General features: G+C 42.4%; 1 pseudogene across 1 annotated transcript; it reads right to left on the bottom strand.

Moving 5' to 3' along the window:
• Positions 1-3,988: 3,988 nt before the first annotated feature.
• On the bottom strand, positions 3,989-22,746 carry LOC143722445 (uncharacterized; annotated as a pseudogene). The gene is made up of 5 exons (XR_013196884.1): positions 22,410-22,746; positions 22,274-22,329; positions 8,879-9,562; positions 8,250-8,340; positions 3,989-7,755 (listed from the first exon to the last, which is right to left on the bottom strand). The product of XR_013196884.1 is annotated as an uncharacterized LOC143722445 (transcript).
• Positions 22,747-24,229: the final 1,483 nt, after the last annotated feature.

Here is a 24,229-nt window from a genome sequence, read left to right as displayed (position 1 = left end):
TCTGTTTATCCATAGGCTCCTCCCAGAAAGGAGTCCAGACATTAGAAAAATATCAGTCTACACATGCGTTTTATATTTAATATTAGGGAAATCGACAGTCATGTGTGACAAAAAAAATCTTTAACTTTTAGGAGGCAACGATTTTTTGTTGTTGTTGTAATTCTGTGAATTACACTGCACAAATCTAATGAAGAAGGGTTGGCTCTCCACAGAACATAAAATATTCATTTTATTTTATTTTTCGTGTTCGCATTTATGAGGAAAAAACAATGTTACAGACGTGACAGTTCTCCGTTACGGACGCGACCGCTCTGAAGCGGCACTAAAAGACTGCTTTAAAACTTTCACAGACACCCTACAGAAGACACGAAGCCTTTCTTTAAAGTGAATTTCGTTTTGTATTAATTGTACGGACCTGAAAAATATATCTATATTGAAATGTCTACTTGTAAACAGAACAATTCAAAACGAAAGAAAACAGACTGCTCTCTGCTTATAAAATGTGCATTTCTCTCTGGTGCATTCACTAGCCTACTGCGAAGATCGCGAGTCAGCATCGTCAACTTCATCTTGACTTTATTAATAAACAATCAACATGTCTCCTTGCTATATTTGACATATTCATAATCATTGCTTTTGCCGGTTCTTTGTGACAGCTTTTAGGTGCTCTATCGGCAGCGCCGCCGCCCTTAAATGAACGCGTCACCACCGCATCAAAAACATGATTGCGTGATGAAAACATGAAAAATACCACATAAACATAGCCTAACTGTTTAGAAAGAAAACACAGAACGAATAGCCTAATGCGCATACGTCCATCTCGCGAATGTAGTCTTTTCCATGCCATCTTCACCATTAGCCGCTTTCCCTCTGGCCAGCGCGAGCACAGAGGCCGAAATCATACCTCACGGCACTCCTGTACAAAATAAATCGCTATACAAATATATCAGACGCTGCCATTTAGTCTTTAATTACAGACTTGGACACCACATGCGGCTATTGACTGACCATGAACAGGTAATTTAGCTACTTGCATCTTTTATTCGTTCATGTCTGGCGGTCTTGCTGTTTTTTTGTTGTTGTTTGTTTTACAATTAAAACTAAAAGTCTGTTGTAACGCAAGCCTTACCGAACATGTACCGAGTAAAATATTACTGAAAATTGATTAGTAATGCCTTACACTACTGCGTTACAGCAAAACGTAATATGTTACTGTAATGCATTACTTTTGTAACGCGTTACTCCCAACACTGTCCATCAGTGTAGACTTGCTGCATCTCTTTGGGGAAGAATCTCAAGAGCTGCTTGCCAATGTCCAATGTTTCGAACGCAGTTCGATTCTCATATGCACCTGTGATACAAAACGTGTTAAGCTCATTCTGAAATTATATATAGCACAGCCCATTGCCATTCATGGAATCATATTACATTTGATAAAAAAAAGTTTGTGAGTGGACTATCCATTTAAGATAAGAATTTTGCATCATTCCGCAGGTGCGGTCCTACTTAACCTGGGAAATAAAGTTCTTCTCAAATTTCTGTAAGAACTCCAAGTACAAATATATTTGTATTAACCAAATTATTTAACTATATAAAACTATGTTGTCAGTGCACTACAAATTAATTAGTTCTATGCCTTTATTTTGTTAGAGGCAGAGTGAGTTAAAGTTGGAGACAGTTTACCAGTTAGTTGAGCCAGAAAATTCAACATTTTGATAATTATGTCTGAAAACTTCTCAGCAACAAGGCTTTTTTCAACCCTGTTTAAATATAGGCCTATGATGCAAACTAGTGGTTAGAATATATGTATTACATTTTATTTTATTTCTTTCAACCAGATAGCACAAATAAATGCATTTTATGAAAAAGAATAAAATGTGTTTTTTACTTCTTATTTGTATTATTTTATATAGACATAAATGGTGTATAATTTATTATTTAGAATATATGAGACTCTTCCTGTTTCCCCTTTTGTCAATATTTTATTTCATCAACTCCGTTCAAGATACCTGTTCAAAATTTTGCATCTTCAATATATTGGCATCATGTTGAGAAAGTTTGGTGTGAATCATATGAGGCTCCTTGTAGCAGTAGTTAAAAATTCAGAATTTGATTCCAAAAATCCACATTCAAACAAAAATATCTGACTTCCTGTTGGTCCCCTTGGTACATATACAGTATTTACCAAGTTTGTTGACTGTAGGTAAAACTAACCACCCACTTTAGTTAAAAGGTGATGCTACTGAGCCGCTCCTACACGCCCATTTTTAAGGCTTTGCCCATGTCTACCTGTGTACTCTGATGTGTGTGTCGAGTTTCATGCAATTTGAAGCATGCCAAGAGTCTCAAAAATACCCAAAAGAAATATAAAAGTTTGATGCATTGCCATAACAACAGTATTATAGATATCAAGAATCCTTTCGCAGGTTTACGTCCACCTTGTCTTGGCATTATTCTGATGAAGTTTGAAGCAAATCGGGTAAAAATAAGAAGGTGATTTAAAACCAGTTTGACAGTGACATCCCACCATCTGCCACTTGGTGGCGCTATGACTTTGACTCACAATAGTCACATCCATGTCATCTGTTTCCTACAGCGAACACACAGCTGAAGTTTCATCCAAATCTATCAATGTATGCAGAAGTTATAACACACTTCCTTTTTCCTTTTTTGCCTTGCCACAGCCAAACCGTTTCTTGATATCGAAAATCTGATCGCAGTTTAGAATCCTCATATCTTGGCTTCATGCTGACGGAGTTTGGTGGCGTTCGGATGAATCCCCTACAAGGAGTACATCAAATTCCAGATCATGCTTTTTATAAACAACCCATTAGAGCCGACTTCCTATTGGGCTGGCGAATGACTTGGAGTGGAAAAGTTGTTTGGCCCAATGAGATCTATAAGTGTATGAAGTTTGGCTACTTTAGGTAAAAAGGGGTACGCTACAGAGCCCCTCAAATACAACTTATGACCCCACCATGTCATCTTGTGTGGTCACTTTTGCCATCAGTGACCCTGATGGCCGACAATTTCAACGTGTGTTAAGTTTCAAGCCCTTTGAGCAGTTTAAGGGGCTCAAATTAAGTGAATGAGTAAACAGTTTCTCATAAATTTGACTCAAAACATAATGTCATTGATATGACAATTGAATTCAATAGAATCGAGATATTAATGTCACAATTTTAATATTCATAAATAAGGATTTTGTACACATTTGTAAGTCTGTAAAGTTGTTCATACATAAATAATTGTTGTAGTGCTTTCAATACATCAATATTGTAGGTTTAAGTGTCTATGGAAATGTAAGTAAATGTATGTGTGGTAAAATGCATACGAATACTCATGAAAACATGTTGTCCATTCCTATCAGCAAAGTCTCTCAAACACTGAATTTCTTAAGTACAATCCCATGTTGTTCATCCACACTTTTGCCCACTAAAATGTCTCACTTTATGTCTCTTAAACCCTGTATCCCCACCAACTACTATACAGACTTCAGTTTATAACAAATCTTTTAATCTAGAAGCTATTTTTATCTTCAGTTTTTAAACCTCAGGTTAAGTTCAGTAAAGTTATTGATTCAAATCTCTGGCCAATAGATATTTTTTGCAATGGTTTTTCACTTGCCCAATAAACTTTAAATTTGATTAACCATGTATTAAATCCTTTATTTTTGAATCAATGGACAAACCAATGAATCTGTTCTCTTCCAATGAAAACGGCACAAAGCCTCTACTGCTTTTAAATCTTACGCAAATTTTAGTTAAACAATCAATGCCAACAAAACGTGATTGAGACAGCAACTGACTCAACCAATTTGGCACACAAAACCCTAGATGGCACCCATTTTCCAAGTTAAACAAACTCAACTAGAGAGTTCCATCCTTTGAATGTAGCCTAAACCCAAAACGGCACGAAAAAACACTTTGTTACAAACATTTATTAGATTTTATATACACTTTATAAAACAGCCACATTATGCAGAGTCCCTTAGCCCTTTATGGAGTATAGCGGATTGAGGAATTTGTTGATTGTATAGCTGGACATCTGACCCAGATTCACGTAGAGCCTGTGCAGTCTGTGGGATACCAGAGAACATTCCAACAGATGGAGTTAGGTTTGAACCTGTGGGGTGTTGCATGGTCACAAAATGCTCAGATATTTGGTTACTGCTTGAAGAGTCAAAAGGAGCTTGAGAGGAGTCTAGAGGGTCTTTTAACTACACCAATGAGACCCTGGGTTCGCAGAGAGTCTGAGCTATACAGGCCATTTGACCACTTACCACTGGTAGACTGGCTAGAAACAGCTAGGGGAGAGGAACCAAGCTTGGCATATGCATGAGGTCCAGGGGTGTACTTGCTAGAGGGGCTTTGGGAATGAAGAGAAAAGCTACCATATCTGCTGCTGCCACCCTGTGCAGAAACAAATGGTCCAGGATCTCCTGAAGATGAGCCTCCTGCTGATGACAGGGAAGGAAACAAACTCTGCATTGGAGAGTTTTGAGACAGAGCGCTACCCTGTGATGCAGCTGCACCTGCGGTCTGAATACCTCGTGAAGGCTGCCATCTTTGAGACTTCTGGCTTTGGGACACAGAATAGCTTTGAAATGCTTGGCTGGACTGGTCAGCAACAGCTTGGGGCGAGGACAACGGTACACAATGACAATTATAGGAGGAGGGAGACCCAGAAGCAAACTGACTTGTATCTTGAGGCTGGAGTGATCCAACATAAGCGGTGCTTCCCTGCAAGTTGAAGGGAGCAGAGTGCCCTTCCTGGGTGCCAGAGTTGCCTGTGAAGGTAAACTGCTTTCGTGAACTCTGGACTCTAGCAGAATGACTGGCAGGTTGTGGGGGTGAGAACAGTAATACACTTTGATAGGAGGATGGAGACCCAGAGGCAAACTGACTTGTGGTACCTTGAGGCTGGAGTGATCCACCATAAGTGGTGCTTCCCTGCAGGGTGAATGGCTTAGAGGACCCAGACTGGGTGCCATAGCTAGAGGCAAACTGCTTCCGTGAACTCTGGACTGTACCAGACTGACTGGAGGCACCTTGGGGTGAGGATAGTGATACACTTGGATAGGAGAATAAAGACCCAGAGGCAAACTGACTTGTGGTACCTTGAGGCTGGAGTGATCCACCATAAGTGGTGCTTCCCTGCAAGTTGAAGGGAGCAGAGGGCCCTTCCTGGGTGCCAGAGTTGCCTCTGAAGGTGAACTGCTTCCGTGAACTCTGGACTGTAGCAGACTGACTGGAGGCACCTTGGGGTGAGGATAGTGATACACTTGGATAGGAGTATAAAGGCCCAGAGGCAAACTGACTTGTGGTACCTAGAGGCTGGAGTGATCCACCATAAGTGGGGCTTCCCTGCAGGGTGAATGGCTTAGGGGACCCAGACTGGGTGCCATAGCTAGAGGCAAACTGCTTCCGTGAACTCTGGACTGTACCAGACTGACTGGAGGCACCTTGGGGTGAGGATAGTGATACACTTGGATAGGAGAATAAAGACCCAGAGGCAAACTGACTTGTGGTACCTTGAGGCTGGAGTGACCCACCATAAGTGGTGCTTCCCTGCAAGTTGAAGGGAGCAGAGGGCCCTTCCTGGGTGCGAGAGTTGCCTGTGAAGGTGAACTGCTTCCGTGAACTCTGGACTGTAGCACACTGACTGGCAGGATGTTGGGGTGAGGACAGTGATACACTTGGATAGGAGGACGGAGACCCAGATGCAAACTGACTTGTGGTATCTTGAGGCTGGAGTGATCCACCAAAAGTGGTGCTTCCCTGCAGGGTGAATGGCTTAGAGGACCCAGACTGGGTGCCATAGCTAGAGGCAAACTGCTTCCGTGAACTCTGGACTGTACCAGACTGACTGGAGGCACCTTGGGGTGAGGATAGTGATACACTTGGATAGGAGAATAAAGACCCAGAGGCAAACTGACTTGTGGTACCTTGAGGCTGGAGTGATCCACCATAAGTGGTGCTTCCCTGCAAGTTGAAGGGAGCAGAGGGCCCTTCCTGGGTGCCAGAGTTGCCTCTGAAGGTGAACTGCTTCCGTGAACTCTGGACTGTAGCAGACTGACTGGAGGCACCTTGGGGTGAGGATAGTGATACACTTGGATAGGAGTATAAAGGCCCAGAGGCAAACTGACTTGTGGTACCTAGAGGCTGGAGTGATCCACCATAAGTGGGGCTTCCCTGCAGGGTGAATGGCTTAGGGGACCCAGACTGGGTGCCATAGCTAGAGGCAAACTGCTTCCGTGAACTCTGGACTGTACCAGACTGACTGGAGGCACCTTGGGGTGAGGATAGTGATACACTTGGATAGGAGAATAAAGACCCAGAGGCAAACTGACTTGTGGTACCTTGAGGCTGGAGTGACCCACCATAAGTGGTGCTTCCCTGCAAGTTGAAGGGAGCAGAGGGCCCTTCCTGGGTGCGAGAGTTGCCTGTGAAGGTGAACTGCTTCCGTGAACTCTGGACTGTAGCAGACTGACTGGCAGGATGTTGGGGTGAGGACAGTGATACACTTGGATAGGAGGACGGAGACCCAGATGCAAACTGACTTGTGGTATCTTGAGGCTGGAGTGATCCACCAAAAGTGGTGCTTCCCTGCAAGGTGAATGGCTTAGAGGGCCCGGACTGGGTACCATAGCTAGCGGTAAACTGCTTCCGTGAACTCTGGACTGTAGCAGACTGACTGGCAGGATGTTGGGGTGAGAACAGTGATACACTTGGATAGGAGGATGGAGACCCAGAGGCAAACCGACTTGTGGTACCTTGAGGCTGGAGTGATCCACCATAAGTGGTGCTTCCCTGCAGGGTGAATGGCTTAGAGGACCCAGACTGGGTGCCATAGCTAGAGGCAAACTGCTTCTGTGAACTCTGGACTGTAGCAGACTGACTGGAGGCACCTTGGGGTGAGGATAGTGATACACTTGGATAGGAGTATAAAGACCCAGAGGCAAACTGACTTGTGGTACCTTGAGGCTGGAGTGATCCACCATAAGTGGTGCTCCCCTGCAGGGTGAATGGCTTAGAGGACCCAGACTGGGTGCCATAGCTAGAAGCAAACTGCTTCTGTAAACTCTGGACTGTAGCAGAATGACTGGCAGGATGTTGGGGTGAGAAGAGTGATACACTTAGATAGGAGGACGGAGACCCAGAGCCAAACTGACTTGTGGTATCTTGACGCTGGAGTGATCCACCATAAGTGGTGCTTCCCTGCACGGTGAATGGCTTCGAGGACCCGGACTGGGTGCCATAGCTAGAGGTAAACTGCTTCTGTGAACTCCGGACTGTAGCAGACTGACTGGAGGCACCTTGGGGTGAGGATAGTGATACACTTGGATAGGAGGATAAAGACCCAGAGGAAAACTGACTTGTGGTACCTTGAGGCTGGAGTTATCCACCATAAGTGGTGCTTCCCTGCAAGTTGAAGGCAGCAGAGGGCCCTTCCTGGGTGCCAGAGATGCCTGTGAAGGTAAACTGCTCCCGTGAACTCTGGACTGTAGCAGACTGACTGTAAGCACCTTGGGGTGAGGATAGCGATACACTTGGATAGGAGGACAGCGACCCAGAGGCAAACTGACTTGTGGTATCTTGAGGCTGGAGTGATCCACCATAAGTGGTGCTTCCCTGCAGGGTGAATGGCTTAGAGGACCCAGACTGAGTGCCATAGCTAGAGGTAAACTGCTTCCGTGAACTCTGGACTGTAGCAGACTGACTGGAGGCACCTTGGGGTGAGGATAGTGATACAAATAGATAGGAGAATAAAGACCTAGAGGCAAACTGACTTGTGGTACCTTGAGGCTGGAGTGATCCACCATAAGTGGTGCTTCCCTGCAAGGTGAATGGCCTAGAGGACCCGGACTGGGTACCATAGCTAGAGGTAAACTGCTTCCGTGAACTCTGGACTGTAGCAGACTGACTGGCAGGATGTTGGGGTGAGAATAGTTATACACTTGGATAGGAGGACGGAGACCCAGAGGCAAACTGACTTGTGGTACCTTGAGCCTGGAGTGATCCACCATAAGTGGTGCCTCCCTGCAGGGTGAATGGCTTAGAGGACCCAGACTGGGTGCCATAGCTAGAGGCAAACTGCTTCCGTGAACTCTGGATTGTAGCAGACTGACTGGAGGCACCTTGGGGTGAGAATAGTGATACACTTGGATAGTAGGATGGAGACCCAGAGGCAATCTGACTTGTGGTACCTTGATGCTGGACAGAACCACTGTTAGTGCTACTCATTCCCTGGGAGGAAAAGCCAGTAGAGCCCCTAAACCAAGCACCAGAGCTACTTTTTGACTGGCTATAAACAGCTGGGTGTGATGACATGGGGAAACTCACATATTTGGTACGGGACGCAGGGGCATGCACACCCTGAGTGCCCTGAGGATTCAGATGTAAACTAGAAGTAGAACTACCTCCCTGCACAGGAAAAAAAATAACTGGAAGTTAGTTGAGTGCCAGAACTGCTCTGGGTGCTTGTAGGCACACTAGGTGAACTTTGAACGCTTGTGGACAGGCTAGAAATGCTTTGAGAGAGACTACCCTGTGTGTCTAGAGGTGAAGCAGGACCTGTTGACTGTGGATCTGAACTGCTCTCAGAGCCAACCATAAACAAGCTGGGAGTGCTTTGATCATTAGTAGACTGGCTAGAGACCTCCAAGGGTGAAGGTAGAAGCTGACTGGAGTTGTCTTGTGATTGGGGAGACAGGTCAACAAGAGAGCTAAGCCCTGCCACTTCCCCTTGAAAAGAACAGCCAGAAGCTTCCAACAAAATGCCCGAACTTCCCTGAAAGCTAGAACTATACAAACTGGGGGTACCATGATCACTGGTAGACTGACTAGAAACAGATGAAGAACTGAGCACGTTATACGAGCCTGGGTTATATTGACTCGAGGCACCTTGAGACTGAGACAAGCCACTGTAACTGCTTTCACCTTGAGGGGCGATGGATTGACCAGAGCCTTCTGAAGCCAGTACTGGGCTACCTTGAGAAGTGTACGTGGCACCTGGAGCAGATGCACTGCTGTAAGAGATACTCCCCTGAGAGAACGCAGGCAAAGTGGCTTCTGCTGATTCTGCACCAAAGTGGCTTCTGCACCAGAGGTTTCCAGGGAGCTGGACATGTACAAACTAGGGGAGCTTTGATCACTGGTGGACAGGCCAGAAGTGCCAAGTATGGCAGGGAAGCTAGTACTTTCTCCTTGTTTAGAAACACTAGTAGTATCTGTATCGGCTGATCCGGAGGAGCCCTGGAGCGATGTCAAACTGCCTGCATACTGTTCATTTAAGGGAAGAGGCAAGGAAGCTAAAACAGAGCTGCTTGGAGCCATTTGGGCATGGGACGTTGATTCATGCCTGCTGGAAACACGACCTTCAACAAACCGGAGTAAGTTCAACCTTTTCAGGGGTCTGTTAATGAATAAACTAGAGCCCACTTCTTCAGGCAAAATCCCAGTTTCAGGGACCTCTGACACAGAAGACTGGACTGCACGAGGTGAGAAAGTTTTGTCAGAAGGTTGGCCCCACCGGTGGTGAGCATTTGAATGAGCTCCACCTGTGAATTAGACAAAATAGAAGACTTGTAGAAAAAGAAACCTAACAATTTAAGATCCTTTGAAAGAGAGAGAATTTTTTTTTCCAACATACACATTCATCCTACCTTCAAACCCATGAGCATTACTCAAAAAGAGCAGGAAGATTACAAACAAGGGTAACCTAGACGTAAATATATAAAATGCATGAAGTAAATTAATTATTTGCTGAAACATTCACAAACAGAGATTGATTGATTAAACTCACTGTGTCAACTCTTTATCCATGGCAAACAAAAAAAAAACTTGTGATGTGACGTTAGGCACCGAGGCTTCGAAGCTTGTATCAAAAAAACGAAATATCTCACATGAACCACTGTACCGGAGCTTGATTCCTTTTGACACAACCATGTGACCAGTGGCGTCCGAAGCTTCGTTTTGACACACAGCCACGTGACTGCTTCATATTCTGATTCATAAATAGCGCGAACCTTGCGCAGGTTTAGAGTGTCATGCGCTTCGGTAGTGAACTGAGACCGACTGAGACTGAAACAGAGAGTGACCACTTTTGAATTTTCATCATGGAACCAGCCAAGCGTTTTCAGGTCGTATCCACAAATACAGTAAGCTAATTATTATTATTATTATTTTGTCATAAGAATATGATTTTAAAATGAATTATGATTTACGAATGTATATAAAATAAATATAATAATGAATTATGTAAATTGATATTTACATGTAATTTTATGCATATTCAGTGTATAATAAACAGTATATAATGATAGGCCTACATTATGTATATGAAAAAAAGTACTCAAGTTAATGTGACCTCCTTCTGTAGGTTGAGTGCCTAATATGTTCTCAACAGCTTTCTTATAATAACAACACATCGTCAATGTTGAGACATTATAGAGCTAAACATGAAAACACATCTTCTGGAAGTGGACCAACAACTATAAGACTTCTGATCAGTCATTAATTTATTCGTTTGTCAATTTCTGTATTTATAATGAGATATCTTACATAGTGCATAGTTATACTTATTCAGTTATATTTTAAATACTTTACTGTATTGCAGGGATCAGAAAACAAATGATTGATGAGGCTACTCAAAATGGTGTCTATCCGCATCTTCATCGTCTTGCCCTGGGATGTTTATGCACTCCTGTCTCCTCAGTCCCGCAAGAGAGAATATTCTCAAAAGCAGGGGAAGTAGTAAATAAAAAAAGAAATAGACTTAGCCCCCACCCTGTTGAACAAGTCCTGTTCCTTAATAAAAATCTTTAATTTCTTCAATTACCCAACTCCCCAGTTCACAAGCACTCACAGCACTTCACCACAATAGTTTTCTTTTATGTTGATTATGCCTATATGAGCCTTGCCTATGAACTCATAGGTTTAGGACTACGGCTAAGGTTTTAAGGCTGCATTTGTTGAACAAAGCAGAGTTAATTTGTCCTATGTATTAATTCTTTCATAAATTAATTCATAGACTCATTTGTTCATACACACTAACATTCACACACATTCACAAACACTAACACTAATGATTTTTATTGCTTTGTGGTTTTCATAGCACAAAGTGATTTATTACATAAAACAATAAAATAAAATAAAATGGGAAAGGTAGCTTTTCCACCTTTTGACCACAAGATATCGTTAGTGTACACCGTGTTGAAAAGCTTCGAGTAATGAACCAATTTACGATACAGGCCCTGTCCCAAATGGCGCACTTCATGCGGACTTTCGGTCTCGTGGACTTAAATTGCGCGTGCTCGCCGAGTACGTAGGCCGTCCCATTTAACCCTCTGAAGTGTGCTCAGCAGCGCCCCCTTTGTACCCTTGAAGCGGTCTTCCACGAAACCCGCATAGATGCAAGCATAGACATCATATAGATAGACGCCCTATCGACCGCTACTGCCTATTGTCGCGGCGAGCCGTGGGGCCGCCATCTTAAACCGGTCACCCGCTCCGCTCAGTGTAATCTGTTTGGCAGGTGTAATGAGCTGCCAGCGCATTTAATTAATCATATCTCACTGAATACCGAACTGATTTTCACGCGGGTTTTTTTGCTGCAAAGGTCATACACGTAGCTACGATACAGGACACATTGAATATTTTGTTCACAAAATACAACTAATAGTACGGTAATGTTAAATGTTAAATCTTACTTGTGTAAAGTAATCCCCGAGTGATGGTCCGCCGATTTGAGCAGGAATATGCTGCACAGTGCTCTGAAATCTACTGCTGCTATGCAACGCAAATAGGAGTATGACCTGCTTAATATGGCGGCCGCATTTCTTGCGCCACAGCGGCCAATAGGGCATCTAGTCTCTATATGATATCTATGGATGCAAGCTCCACGCACTTTAACTACCCAGGAATCCTTGCGAAATGCCAATCAGAAAACGGATGGGAGGAGATTTCGCTCACGGACTGTTATGGCTTTATGATATGCATACATTTTACCAGTTGTTACTTACAGTTTATACAAACATTATCGACCAGTGGTTGATATCTCAAACATATAATAATAGCGTGTTAAATAATACGATCGCATTATGATTCATTACATAAATAGAACCGAATGGCATGGCTTTACTGAGTCATATAAACGTATTATGAATATTGAAACCTATACATTTTTCTTAAACTCATTTATACATTTTAATTTTGTGTTAAAATTGAACATTATGTATTATTATGTAGCCTAGAACTGTATTGATCATTTACATAACCATGACATATATTGTAATAAACAGGTGGCATATACAATTATAGAACTGTAAAAGCAGGCTGTGTAGTTCACATGGACATAAGATTTGGGAAAATAAAATAAATCCTGTTCTCGATGCTAAATACTGTATTTTTTTTTTAATGATATGAGCTGCAGAGCTGCGGGTTCAAACTGCGCTCAGCAGGGGGGCATTTATTTTCAATGGGTGGGCACTAGGTATGGGGACTTTTTTTCGGATATCAGATATAACTTATTATTGCTACTGCCTTTTCTGTTAGCTATATGAAGTGATGCAACCCATACAATAAACACATAAACCATTACACATTGTTGCAAGACATGCAACTCTTAAGAAATTTTATTAAATAAGGGTTAAATAGGCCTATACAAAAAAATTGCAACTGGACTGACTCTGACCACAGCTTTATTATAAGCAAAGCAAATGAACATGCACACAGTCTCTCACTGAGAGGATAGCAGTTTAACTGCTATCTCACTGGCGGAAGAGAGGAAAAAAAGCTACACATCTTTATTCTGCTTTGCTCTAACATAAGCGTTTACAGTAGCCTAGCCTACTATTAAAAAAGCATCATGTAGTTACCTTTATCAAAACAGTTTATCAGTTTTTATCTGTTTGCTTTGTTTTGAACGCAGTCAGGAATCTCGCGCCAACTGAAAGTAATTATATTCATGTATTAACGTGCAAGTGATTGGGGGGGGGGGCGGCAGGTGGGTTTTCTCACAGCGCCACACTGTGGCATAAAAGACATTTGGGGGGGGCATTGCCCCCTAATGCCCCCCCATACCGCCGGTGTTCTGACGATTTGTGCTGCCTTGTCGAAAAATGCTACCGTAGCGCGAATCGATAGCAGAGTCTGTCGATTTGTGCTGCCTTCGCAAAAAAAAATGCTACCTATGCCCGAATCGATCACAGAGAATGTTGATTCATTCTCTATTGTTTCCATAATTGTGTAAATCTCACAATATTATGACATCGTTATTTCATTTAAATCAGGGTAGGTGTGTGGGGAGCATATTTTGATGTTTTAAATGAACTAGCAATTATCACTTTTGATATAACAAGTAAAAATGACATTATTATATGAAATACAATTATAATAAAATTCGAAGTTAAGAGTACAGTATACTGTACTGTTTTTATTTTTTAAACGGTGTGAAAAGTAAAAATTATCATCAAATATTCATCTTTGGCCTGTCAAAGTTTCCTACAAGTCTCCACAGCAAGGATGCATAGATTTATGGGCGTCGTAAGCAGAAGAAAAATTAGTCTGCACATGCGCATATCCAGTAACTAGCACATCACTATGGGTAGCATGAATCGTCAGAACACCTGCAATGATGCAGAAGTAAGATCAAAGCTCAGTTTATGCTAAACTGGGTGGAATTTAATGCTAAATTGCGTCTAAAAACAATCCTGTACCTTTTACCTACTTAGCAAGTTACATGAATATGGTTAGGCAAAACTAAAAAAAATTACAATATCTCTTATGTAATGTGTATGCACAATTGAGAGCCACCGTGCTTTGTAAAGTCCCTAGTACCCTGTTGTGCATATTACAGCAATACCAAAATTAACATCAGTCCATCAAGACGTGCATTGCTGCACTATTATATTTGATTACTTTCATCATGATCATTAATTTACACCAGGTTAAGGTTTATTTAATGAAGCAAGTGGTCACATAGTACTGGACATATTTCCAATAGTGTTCATGCATTAGGATAACAATCACTTCATTATGAATTCACTTCAAATCACGCACTGTACCGCAGTATATGGCACCAAAATAAATTCTAATAAATACATTGCTTACACAACTATAAATGACACATTGTTATACCAAACATAAATTAACTAATATAAAAAAAAATCTATTGCTCATATTTTGGATTTCTTTCTTTGATTTGATAGGGCCACTGTGCTTATCTATTCCCTTTTAATGCATTCTATGCAGATTTGGCTTCCTTCTTTTCTTTATAATGATGACCGATTCATAGAATACAATAAGCATCATTAATCTTGGCACTTTTGAAAATAAAGAAGCAGAAAATAAAGTTCTTCTCAAATTTCTGTAAGAACTCCAAGTACAAATATAGCTGCAAGCAGCGATGATGGGCCCAAGCCCGTTTTATACTTGTAATAACCTAATTATTTAATTATATAAAACTGTGCTGTCAGTGCACTACAAATTAGAATTAGTTCAATGCCTTTATTTTGTTATTCAAATTGATAGAAAAAGGCCTAAGAGATTTCTTGTCCATTAATGCAGGCAAAAGCACACAGTAAAACTCTAAATCCAAAAGTATAAAATATACTGACACACACACACACACACACACACACACACACACACACACACACACACACACACACACACACACACACACACACACACACACACACACACACACACACACACACACACACACACACACAAACACACACACACACAGAGAGAGAGAGAGAGAGAGAGAGAGAGAGAGAGGGGAAGAAAGAGAGAGAGAGCGAGAGAGAGAGAGGCAGAGTGAGATCAAAGGATAAGTTGGAGACTGTTTACCAGTTAGTTGAGCCAGAAAATTCAACATTTTAGATAATTATGTCTGAAAACTTCTCAGTAACAAGGCTTTTTTCAACCCTGTTTAAATATAGGCCTATGCTGTAAACTAGTGGTTATACTATGTATTACATTTTATCTAATTTCTTTCAACCAGATAGCACAAATGCATTTCATGGAAAAAGAATAAAATGTTTTTTACTTCTTATTTGTATTATTTTATATAGAAATAAATGGTGTATAATTTATTATTTAGAAGATGTGAGACTCTTCCTGTTTCCCTTTTTGGCATTATTTTATTTCATCAACTCCATTCAAGATACCCGTTCGAAATTTAGCATCTTCAATATATTGGCATAATGTTGAGAAAGTTTGGTGTGAATCGTATGAGGCTCCTTGGAGCAGTAGTTAAAAATTCAGAGCTTGATTCCAAAAATCCACATTCAAACAAAAATATCTGACTTCCTGTTGGTCCCCTTGGTACATACAGTATGTACCAAGTTTGTTGACTGTAGGTAAAACTAACCACCCACTTTAGTTAAAAGGTGATGCTACTGAGCCGCTCCTACACGCCCATTTTTAAGGCTTTGCCCATGTCTACTGGTGTACTCTGATGTGTGTGTCGAGTTTCATGCAATTTGAAGCATGAGTCTCAAAAATACCCAAAATAAATATATAAGTTTGATGCGTTGCTATAACAACAGTATTCAAGATATCAGGAATCCTTTCGCAAGTTTACATCTGCCGTGTCTTGGCATTATTCTGATGAAGTTTGAAGCAAATCGGGTAAAAATAAGAAGGTGATTTCAAAGCAGTTTGATAGTGATATCCTTCCATCTGCCATTTGGTGGCGCTATGACTTTGACTCACAATAGTCACATCCATGTCATCGACTTCCTAAAGTAAACACATAGCTGAAGTTTCATCAAAATCTTTCAATGTTTGCTTCATGCTTCATGCTGATCGAGTTGGGTGGGATGAATCCCCTAGAAGGAGTATATCAAATTCCAGATCATGCTTTTTATAAACAACCCATTATAGCCGACTTCCTATTGGGCTGGCGTATGACTGTGCAAAAGTTGTTTGGCCTGATGAGATCTATAAGTGTATGAAGTTTGGCTACGTTAGGTAAAAAGGGGTGCGCTACAGAGCCCCTCAAATACAACTTATGACCCCACCATGTCCTCTTGTGTGGTCACTTGTGCAATCAGTGACCCTGATGGCCGACAATTTCTAAGTATGCAAAGTTTCAAGTGTTTTTGAGCAGGTTAAGGGCCCCAAATTAAGTGAATGAGTAAACAGTTTCTCATAAATGCGACTGAAAACATAATGTCATTGATATGACAATTGAATACAATAGAATCAAGATATTAATGCCACAATTTTAATATTCATAAATAAGGATTTAAACACATTTGTAAGTCTATAAAGTTACGTATATAATTGATGTTAGTGCTGTCAATACATCAATATTGTAGGTTTCAGTGTCTATGGAAACGTAAGTAAATGTACGTGTGGTAAAATACATACGAATACTCATGAGAACATGTTGTCCATTTCTATCAGCAAAGTGTCTCAAACACTGAATTTCTTAAGTACAATGCCATGTTGTTTCTCCACACTTTTGCCCACTAAAATGTCTCAGAAATGGTCTCAAAGGGGAAAGACTGCCCAATGAGATTTGGGTTCTAAATCATGTAGTTCTTGGTATTAATGACCACAGCGCCACTCTGTGGTAGCATGCTGAATGTCATTTACAAGCTATTATTCATAACGGTTTTAAGCAGTGGACAAATGAAATAGAACAGTGGAATGAGAAATGTAACCCAAAATAAGCCCAAATTTATTATGGACCAGACAAAGAGGCCAGGATTTTGTTTTTGTCCTGACATTCTCCTCTTTCTGTGAATCTTCAGCTGTAAGATGGGATGGTAAGAAGCAAACTTTGACACATTGCCCACAATCTGAATGACTTGGGTTTCTCCCACTTAAACCCTGTAGCCCCACCAACTACTACACAGACTTCAGTTTATAACAAATCTTTTAGTCTAGAAGCTATTTTTATCTTCAGTTTTTAACCTCGGGTTAAGTTCGGTAAAGTTATTGATCTGGCCAGTAGATTTTTTTGCAACGGTTTTTCACTTGCTCAAACTTTAAATTTGATAAACCATGTTTTAAATCCTTTATTTGAATCAATGGACAGACCAATGCACAGTAATAGATCTGGCATCAGTGCAAAAAGTATTAACATTTGAGGTGAATTCAGAAGTATAACAAACATTAGAAAAATTAAAGCTTTGACTAGAAGAGTATTGTTCCCATCAGGATTTTGAGGCAGTTACTGATCGTGTAGTATATCAAACAATTTACATTGTGAAATACAACCACTAAATTAAAAGATTGAATGGCACAATGGAGATCAGTGAGATTCAAAAAGGAAATGAGATTGAAAACTGCACGAAGCCTCTACTGCTTTTAAATCCTACACAAATTTTAGTTAAACGGTCAATGCCAACAAAACGTGATTGAGCAACTGACTCAACCAATTTGGCAAACAAAACCCTAGATGGCACCCCATTTCCAAGTTAAACAAACTCAACTAGCATGGAGTACCATCATTTGAGTGTAGCTTAAATACAAAACAGCACAAGAAAAATCACTGTTACAAACATTTATTAGATTTTATATTCTGGAAGACATCACTTTGCATAATGTGGCTGTTTTATAGAGTCCCTTAGCCCTTTACGGAGTATAGCAGATTGAGGTTTGGTTGTTTGTATAGCTCCTTGGGATGAGGATATCGCTACACTTGGATAGGAGGACAGAGACCCAGAGGCAAACTGCCTTGTGGTATCTTGAGGCCAGAGTGACCCACCATAAGTGGTGCTTCCCTGAAGGGTGAATGGCTTAAATGACCCTGACTGGGAACCATAGCTAGAAGTAAACTGCTTCTGTGAACTCTGGATTGTAGCAGATTGACTGGAGGCACCTTGGGGTGAGGATAGTGATACACTTGGATAGGAGGAAAAAGACCCAGAGGCAAACTGCCTTGTGGTATCTTGAGGCCGGAGTGACCCACCATAAGTGGTACTTCCCTGCAAGCTGAAGGGAGCAGAGGGCCCTTCCTGGGTGCCAGAGTTGCCGGTGAAGGTGAACTGCTTCCGTGAACTCTGGACTGTAGCAGACTGACTGGCAGGATGTTGGGATGAGAATAGTGGTACACTTGGATGGGAGGATAAAGACCCAGAGGCAAACTGCCTTGTGGTATCTTGAGGCTGGAGTGATCCACCATAAGTGGTGGTTCCCTGAAGGGTGAATGGCTTAGATGACCCTGACTGGGCACCATAGCTAGAGGTAAACTGCTTCCGTGAACTCTGGATTGTAGCAGACTGACTGGCAGGATATTGGGATGAGAATAGTGTTACACTTGGATAGGAGGATAAAGACCCAGAAGCAAACTGCCTTGTGGTATCTTGAGGCTGGAGTGACCCACCATAAGTGGTACTTCCCTGCAAGCTGAAGGGAGCAGATGGCCCTTCCTGGGTGCCAGAGTTGCCGGTGAAGGTGAACTGCTTCCGTGAACTCTGGATTGTAGCAGACTGACTGGCAGGATGTTGGGATGAGAATAGTGGTACACTTGGATAGGAAGATGGAGACCCAGAGGCAAACTGACTTGTGGTATCTTGAGGCTGGAGTGATCCACCATAGGTGGTGCTTCCCTGCAGGGTGAATGGCTTAGTTGACCCTGACTGGCTGCCATAGCTAGAGGTAAACTGCTTCCGTGAACTCTGGACAGTAGCAGACTGACTGGAAGCACCTTGGGGTGAGGATAGTGACACACTTGGATAGGAGGATGGAGACCCAGAGGCAAACTGACTTGTGGTATCTTGAGGCTGGAGTGATCCACCATAGGTGGTGCTTCCCTGCAGGGTGAATAGCTTAGATGACCCTGACTGGGCACCATAGCTAGAGGTAAACGGTTTCCGTGAACTCTGGATTGTAGCAGACTGACTGGAGGCACCTTGGCGTGAGGATAGTGATACACTTGGATAGGAGGATAAAGACCCAGAGGCAAACTGCCTTGTGGTATCTTGAGGCCGGAGTGACCCACCATAAGTGGTACTTCCCTGCAAGCTGAAGGGAGCAGAGGGCCCTTCCTGGGTGCCAGAGTTGCCGGTGAAGATGAACTGCTTCCGTGAACTCTGGATTGTAGCAGACTGACTGGCAGGATGTTGGGATGAGAATAGTGGTACACTTGGATAGGAGGATGGAGACCCAGAGGCAAACTGACTTGTGGTATCTTGAGGCTGGAGTGATCCACCATAAGTGGTGCTTCCCTGAAGGGTGAATGGCTTAGATGACCCTGACTGAGCACCATAGCTAGAGGTAAACTGCTTCCGTGAACTCTGGATTGTAGCAGACTGACTGGCAGGATGTTGGGATGAGAATAGTGGTACACTTGGATAGGAGGATGGAGACCCAGAGGCAAACTTACTTGCGGTATCTTGAGGCCAGAGTGACCCACCATAAGTGGCACTTCCCTGCAAGCTGAAGGGAGCAGAGGGCCCTTCCCGGGTGCCAGAGTTGCCGGTGAAGGTGAACTGCTTCCGTGAACTCTGGACTGTAGCAGACTGACTGGAAGCACCTTGGTGTGAGGATAGCGATACACTTGGATAGGAGGATAAAGACCCAGAAGCAAACTGCCTTGTGGTATCTTGAGGCCGGAGTGACCCACCATAAGTGGTACTTCCCTGCAAGCTGAAGGGAGCAGAGGGCCCTTCCTGGGTGCCAGAGTGACCGGTGAAGGTGAACTGCTTCCGTGAACTCTGGACTGTAGCAGACTGACTGGCAGGATATTGGGATGAGAATAGTGTTACACTTGGATAGGAGGATAAAGACCCAGAAGCAAACTGCCTTGTGGTATCTTGAGGCTGGAGTGACCCACCATAAGTGGTACTTCCCTGCAAGCTGAAGGGAGCAGATGGCCCTTCCTGGGTGCCAGAGTTGCCGGTGAAGGTGAACTGCTTCCGTGAACTCTGGATTGTAGCAGACTGACTGGAAGCACCTTGGGGTGAGGATAGTGACACACTTGGATGGGAGGATGGAGACCCAGAGGCAAACTGACTTGTGGTATCTTGAGGTTGGAGTGATCCACCATAAGTGGTGCTTCCCTGAAGGGTGAATGGCTTAGGTGACCCTGACTGAGCACCATAGCTAGAGGTAAACTGCTTCCGTGAACTCTGGATTGTAGCAGACTGACTGGCAGGATGTTGGGATGAGAATAGTGGTACACTTGGATAGGAAGATGGAGACCCAGAGGCAAACTGATTTGTGGTATCTTGAGGCTGGAGTGATCCACCATAGGTGGTGCTTCCCTGCAGGGTGAATGGCTTAGTTGACCCTGACTGGCTGCCATAGCTAGAGGTAAACTGCTTTCGTGAACTCTGGACAGTAGCAGACTGACTGGAAGCACCTTGGGGTGAGGATAGTGACACACTTGGATGTGAGGATAGTGACACACTTGGATAGGAGGATGGAGACCCAGAGGCAAACTGACTTGTGGTATCTTGAGGCTGGAGTGATCCACCATAGGTGGTGCTTCCCTGCAGGGTGAATAGCTTAGATGACCCTGACTGGGCACCATAGCTAGAGGTAAACGGTTTCCGTGAACTCTGGATTGTAGCAGACTGACTGGAGGCACCTTGGGGTGAGGATAGTGATACACTTGGATAGGAGGATAAAGACCCAGAGGCAAACTGCCTTGTGGTATCTTGAGGCCGGAGTGACCCACCATAAGTGGTACTTCCCTGCAAGCTGAAGGGAGCAGAGGGCCCTTCCTGGGTGCCAGAGTTGCCGGTGAAGATGAACTGCTTCCGTGAACTCTGGATTGTAGCAGACTGACTGGCAGGATGTTGGGATGAGAATAGTGACACACTTGGATAGGAGGATGGAGACCCAAAGGCAAACTGACTTGTGGTACCTTGAGGCTGGACAGAACCACTGTATGTGCTACTCATTCCCTGGGAGGAAAAGCCAGTAGAGCCCCCAAACAAAGCACCAGAGCTACTTTTTGACTGGCTATAAACAGCTGGGTGTGATGACACGGGAAAACTCACATATTTGGTACGGGATGCAGGGGCATACAGACTCAGAGAGCCCTGAGGCTTCAGATATAAGCTAGATGTAGAACTACTACCTCCCTGCACAGGGAAAAAATTACTGGAAGTTAATTGAGTGCCAGAACTGCTCTGGGTGCTTGTAGACTCACTAAGTGAACTTTGAACGCTTGTGGACTGGCTTGAAATGCTTTGAGAGAGATTACCCTGAGTGTCTAGAGGTGAAGCAGGACCCATTGACTGTGAATCTGAACTGCTCTCAGAGCCAACCATTAACAAGCTGGGAGTGCTTTGACCATTAGTAGACTGGCTAGAGACCTCCAAGGGTGAGGGTAGAAGCTGACTGGAGTGGTCTTGTGATTGGGGAGACAGGTCAACAAGAGAGCTAAGCCCTGCCACTTCCCCTTGAAAAGAGCCAGAAGCTTCCAACAAACTGCCCGAACTTCCCTGAAAGCTAGAACTATACAAACTGGGGGTACTCTGATCACTGGTAGACTGACTAGAAACAGATGAAGAACTGAGCGCGTTATAGGAGCCAGGGTTATATTGACTCGAGGCACCTTGAGACTGAGACAAGCCACTGTAACTGCCTTCACCCTGAGGGGAGACGGATTGACCAGAGCCTTCTGAAGCCAGCACTGGGCTACCTTGAGAAGTGTACGTGGCACCTGGACTAGATGAACTGCTGTAAGAGATACTCTCCTGAGAGAACGCAGGCAAAGTGGCTTCTGATGTAGCACCAGAGGTTTCCAGGGAGCTGGACATGTACAAACTAGGGGAGCTTTGATCACTGGTAGCCAGGCCAGAACTACCAAGTATGGCAGGGAAGCTAGTACTTTCTCCGTGTGTAGAAACACTAGTAGTATCTGTAGCGGCTGATCCAGAGGAACCCTGGAGCGATGTCAAACTGCCTGCATACTGTTCATTTAAGGGTAGAGGCAAGGAAGCTAAAACAGAGCTGCTTGGAGCCATTTGGGCATGGGATGTTGATTCATGCCTGCTGGAAAGACGACCTTTTACAAATTGGAGTAAGTTCAACCTTTTCAGGGGTCTGTTAGTGAATAAACTAGAGCCCACTTCTTCAGGCAAAATCCCAGTCTCAGGGACCTCTGACACAGAAGACTGGACTGCACGAGGTGAGAAAGTTTTGTCAGAAGGATGGCCCCACCGGTGGTGGGCATTTGAATAAGCTCCACCTGTGAATTAGACAAAATAGAAGATTTGTAGAAAAAGAAACTTCACAATTCAAAATCCTTTGCAAGAGAAAAAAAAAAAAAAATCCACTTAACACATTAATCTTACCTTCAAATCCATGAGCATTACTCAAAAAGAGCAGGAAGATTACAAACAAGGGTAACCTAAACATAAATATATAAAATAAAGTAAATTAATTATTTGCTGAATCATTCACAAACAGAGATTGACTGAATAAACTCACTGTGTCCACCCTTTATCCATGGCGAACAAAAAACCCTGAGTACTCCAAAGCCCCAACATCCACTTTCTCAAACCACCACACAGACACTACAAATGCAAACATACATGTAGCTGGAGATAAGTGTATTTTATAGGCCTTCATCAGTCCAATTAGGGCAAATAACTAATTACATGAAACATCGTTCACCTGGGAAACTAACTGGCTGTTAAAAGATTATTGATGATTGTTTTATGAAGGCTCTGATTCCCTGTGCTGTTTAAACATTTTAAAGCAGATAATTAATCAAGACTTTCACTGTGTAATGTCTGCATAGGATATTCTCATACACCTTACACAAAGTGTGCCTGATCACATCAGGATGATCTTTATAAATAATTTTGTTTAATTGTCATAATGTAATACAGACTGTGCAGAGAGACAATTACTGATATATGGGGCAGATAAGTTTTAGGATTGGGCACATGCAGAAGTAAGAACAAAGCTCAGTTTATGCTAAATTGGGTGGAATTTAATGCCAAATTGCATCTGAAAACAATCATGTACCTTTTACCAACTTAGCAAGTTACATGAATATGGTTAGGCAAAACTAAAAAAATTTACAATATGTCTTATGTATGCACAATTGAGAGCCACCGTGCTTTGTAAAGTCCCTAGTACCCTGTTGTGCATATTACATCAATACCAAAATTAACATCAGTCCATCAAGATGTGCATTGCTGCACTATTATATTTGATTACTTTCATCATGATCATTAGTGTACACCAGGTTAAGGTTTATTTTATGAAGCAAGTGGTCACATAGTACTTTCCAATAGTGTTCATGCATTAGGATAACAATCACTTCATTATGAATTCACAGTGAAATCACACACTGTACCGCAGTATATGACACCAAAATAAATTATAATAAATGCATTGCTTACACAACTATAAATGACACATTGTTAGTTGAACAGAAATTAACTAACATGAAAAAGTCTATTGCTCAGATTTTGGATTTCTTTGTTTGATTTTATAGGGCCATTGTGCTTATCTATTCCCTTTTAATGCATTCTATGAACATTTGGCTTCCTTGCTGTATACTGTATTCTTTATAATGATGACAAATTCATAGAATACAATAAGCATCCTTAATTTTGGCACTTTTGAAAAGAAAGAAGCAGGCTGTTTTGTGACGCATACTAGTAGCTTGGTCAGTTGTTCTAATATTTTTTTCAGGCTAAGATAAAAGTTTGCCTTTACATCATATATCACTTGGTCAGAAGAACACTGTTTAACACACTAAGCAACTCACAAAAAAAGTCCACACTGCAGGGCAGCAACAATATGCATAACATTTTTGCTATAATAAATAAATAAATACCAAGAACGGCAATTAAAACAACTTTGTAATCCATCAGTGTAGACTTGCTGCATCTCTTTGGGGAAGAATCTCAAGAGCTGCTTGCCAATGTCCAATGTTTATGAAATTATATATAGCACAGCCCATTGCCATTCATGGAATCATATTACATTTGATAAAAAAAAGTTTGTGAGTGGACTATCCCTTTAAGATAAGAATTTTGCATCATTCCGCAGGTGCGGTCCTACTTAACCTGGGAAATAAAGTTCTTCTCAAATTTCTGTAAGAACTCCAAGTACAAATATATTTGTATTAACCAAATTATTTAATTATATAAAACTATGTTGTCAGTGCACTACAAATTAATTAGTTCTATGCCTTTATTTTGTTAGAGGCAGAGTGAGTTAAAGTTGGAGACAGTTTACCAGTTAGTTGAGCCAGAAAATTCAACATTTTGATAATTATGTCTGAAAACTTC

This window comes from Siphateles boraxobius, unplaced genomic scaffold, assembly GCF_051911475.1.
Source record: "Siphateles boraxobius isolate OS27281-9 unplaced genomic scaffold, OSU_SipBor_1 66, whole genome shotgun sequence".
Classification (NCBI taxonomy): Eukaryota; Metazoa; Chordata; class Actinopteri; order Cypriniformes; family Leuciscidae; genus Siphateles; species Siphateles boraxobius.
The sequence above is the reverse complement of the archived record's forward strand: the minus strand, read 5'-3'. Positions and strand labels throughout refer to the sequence as shown.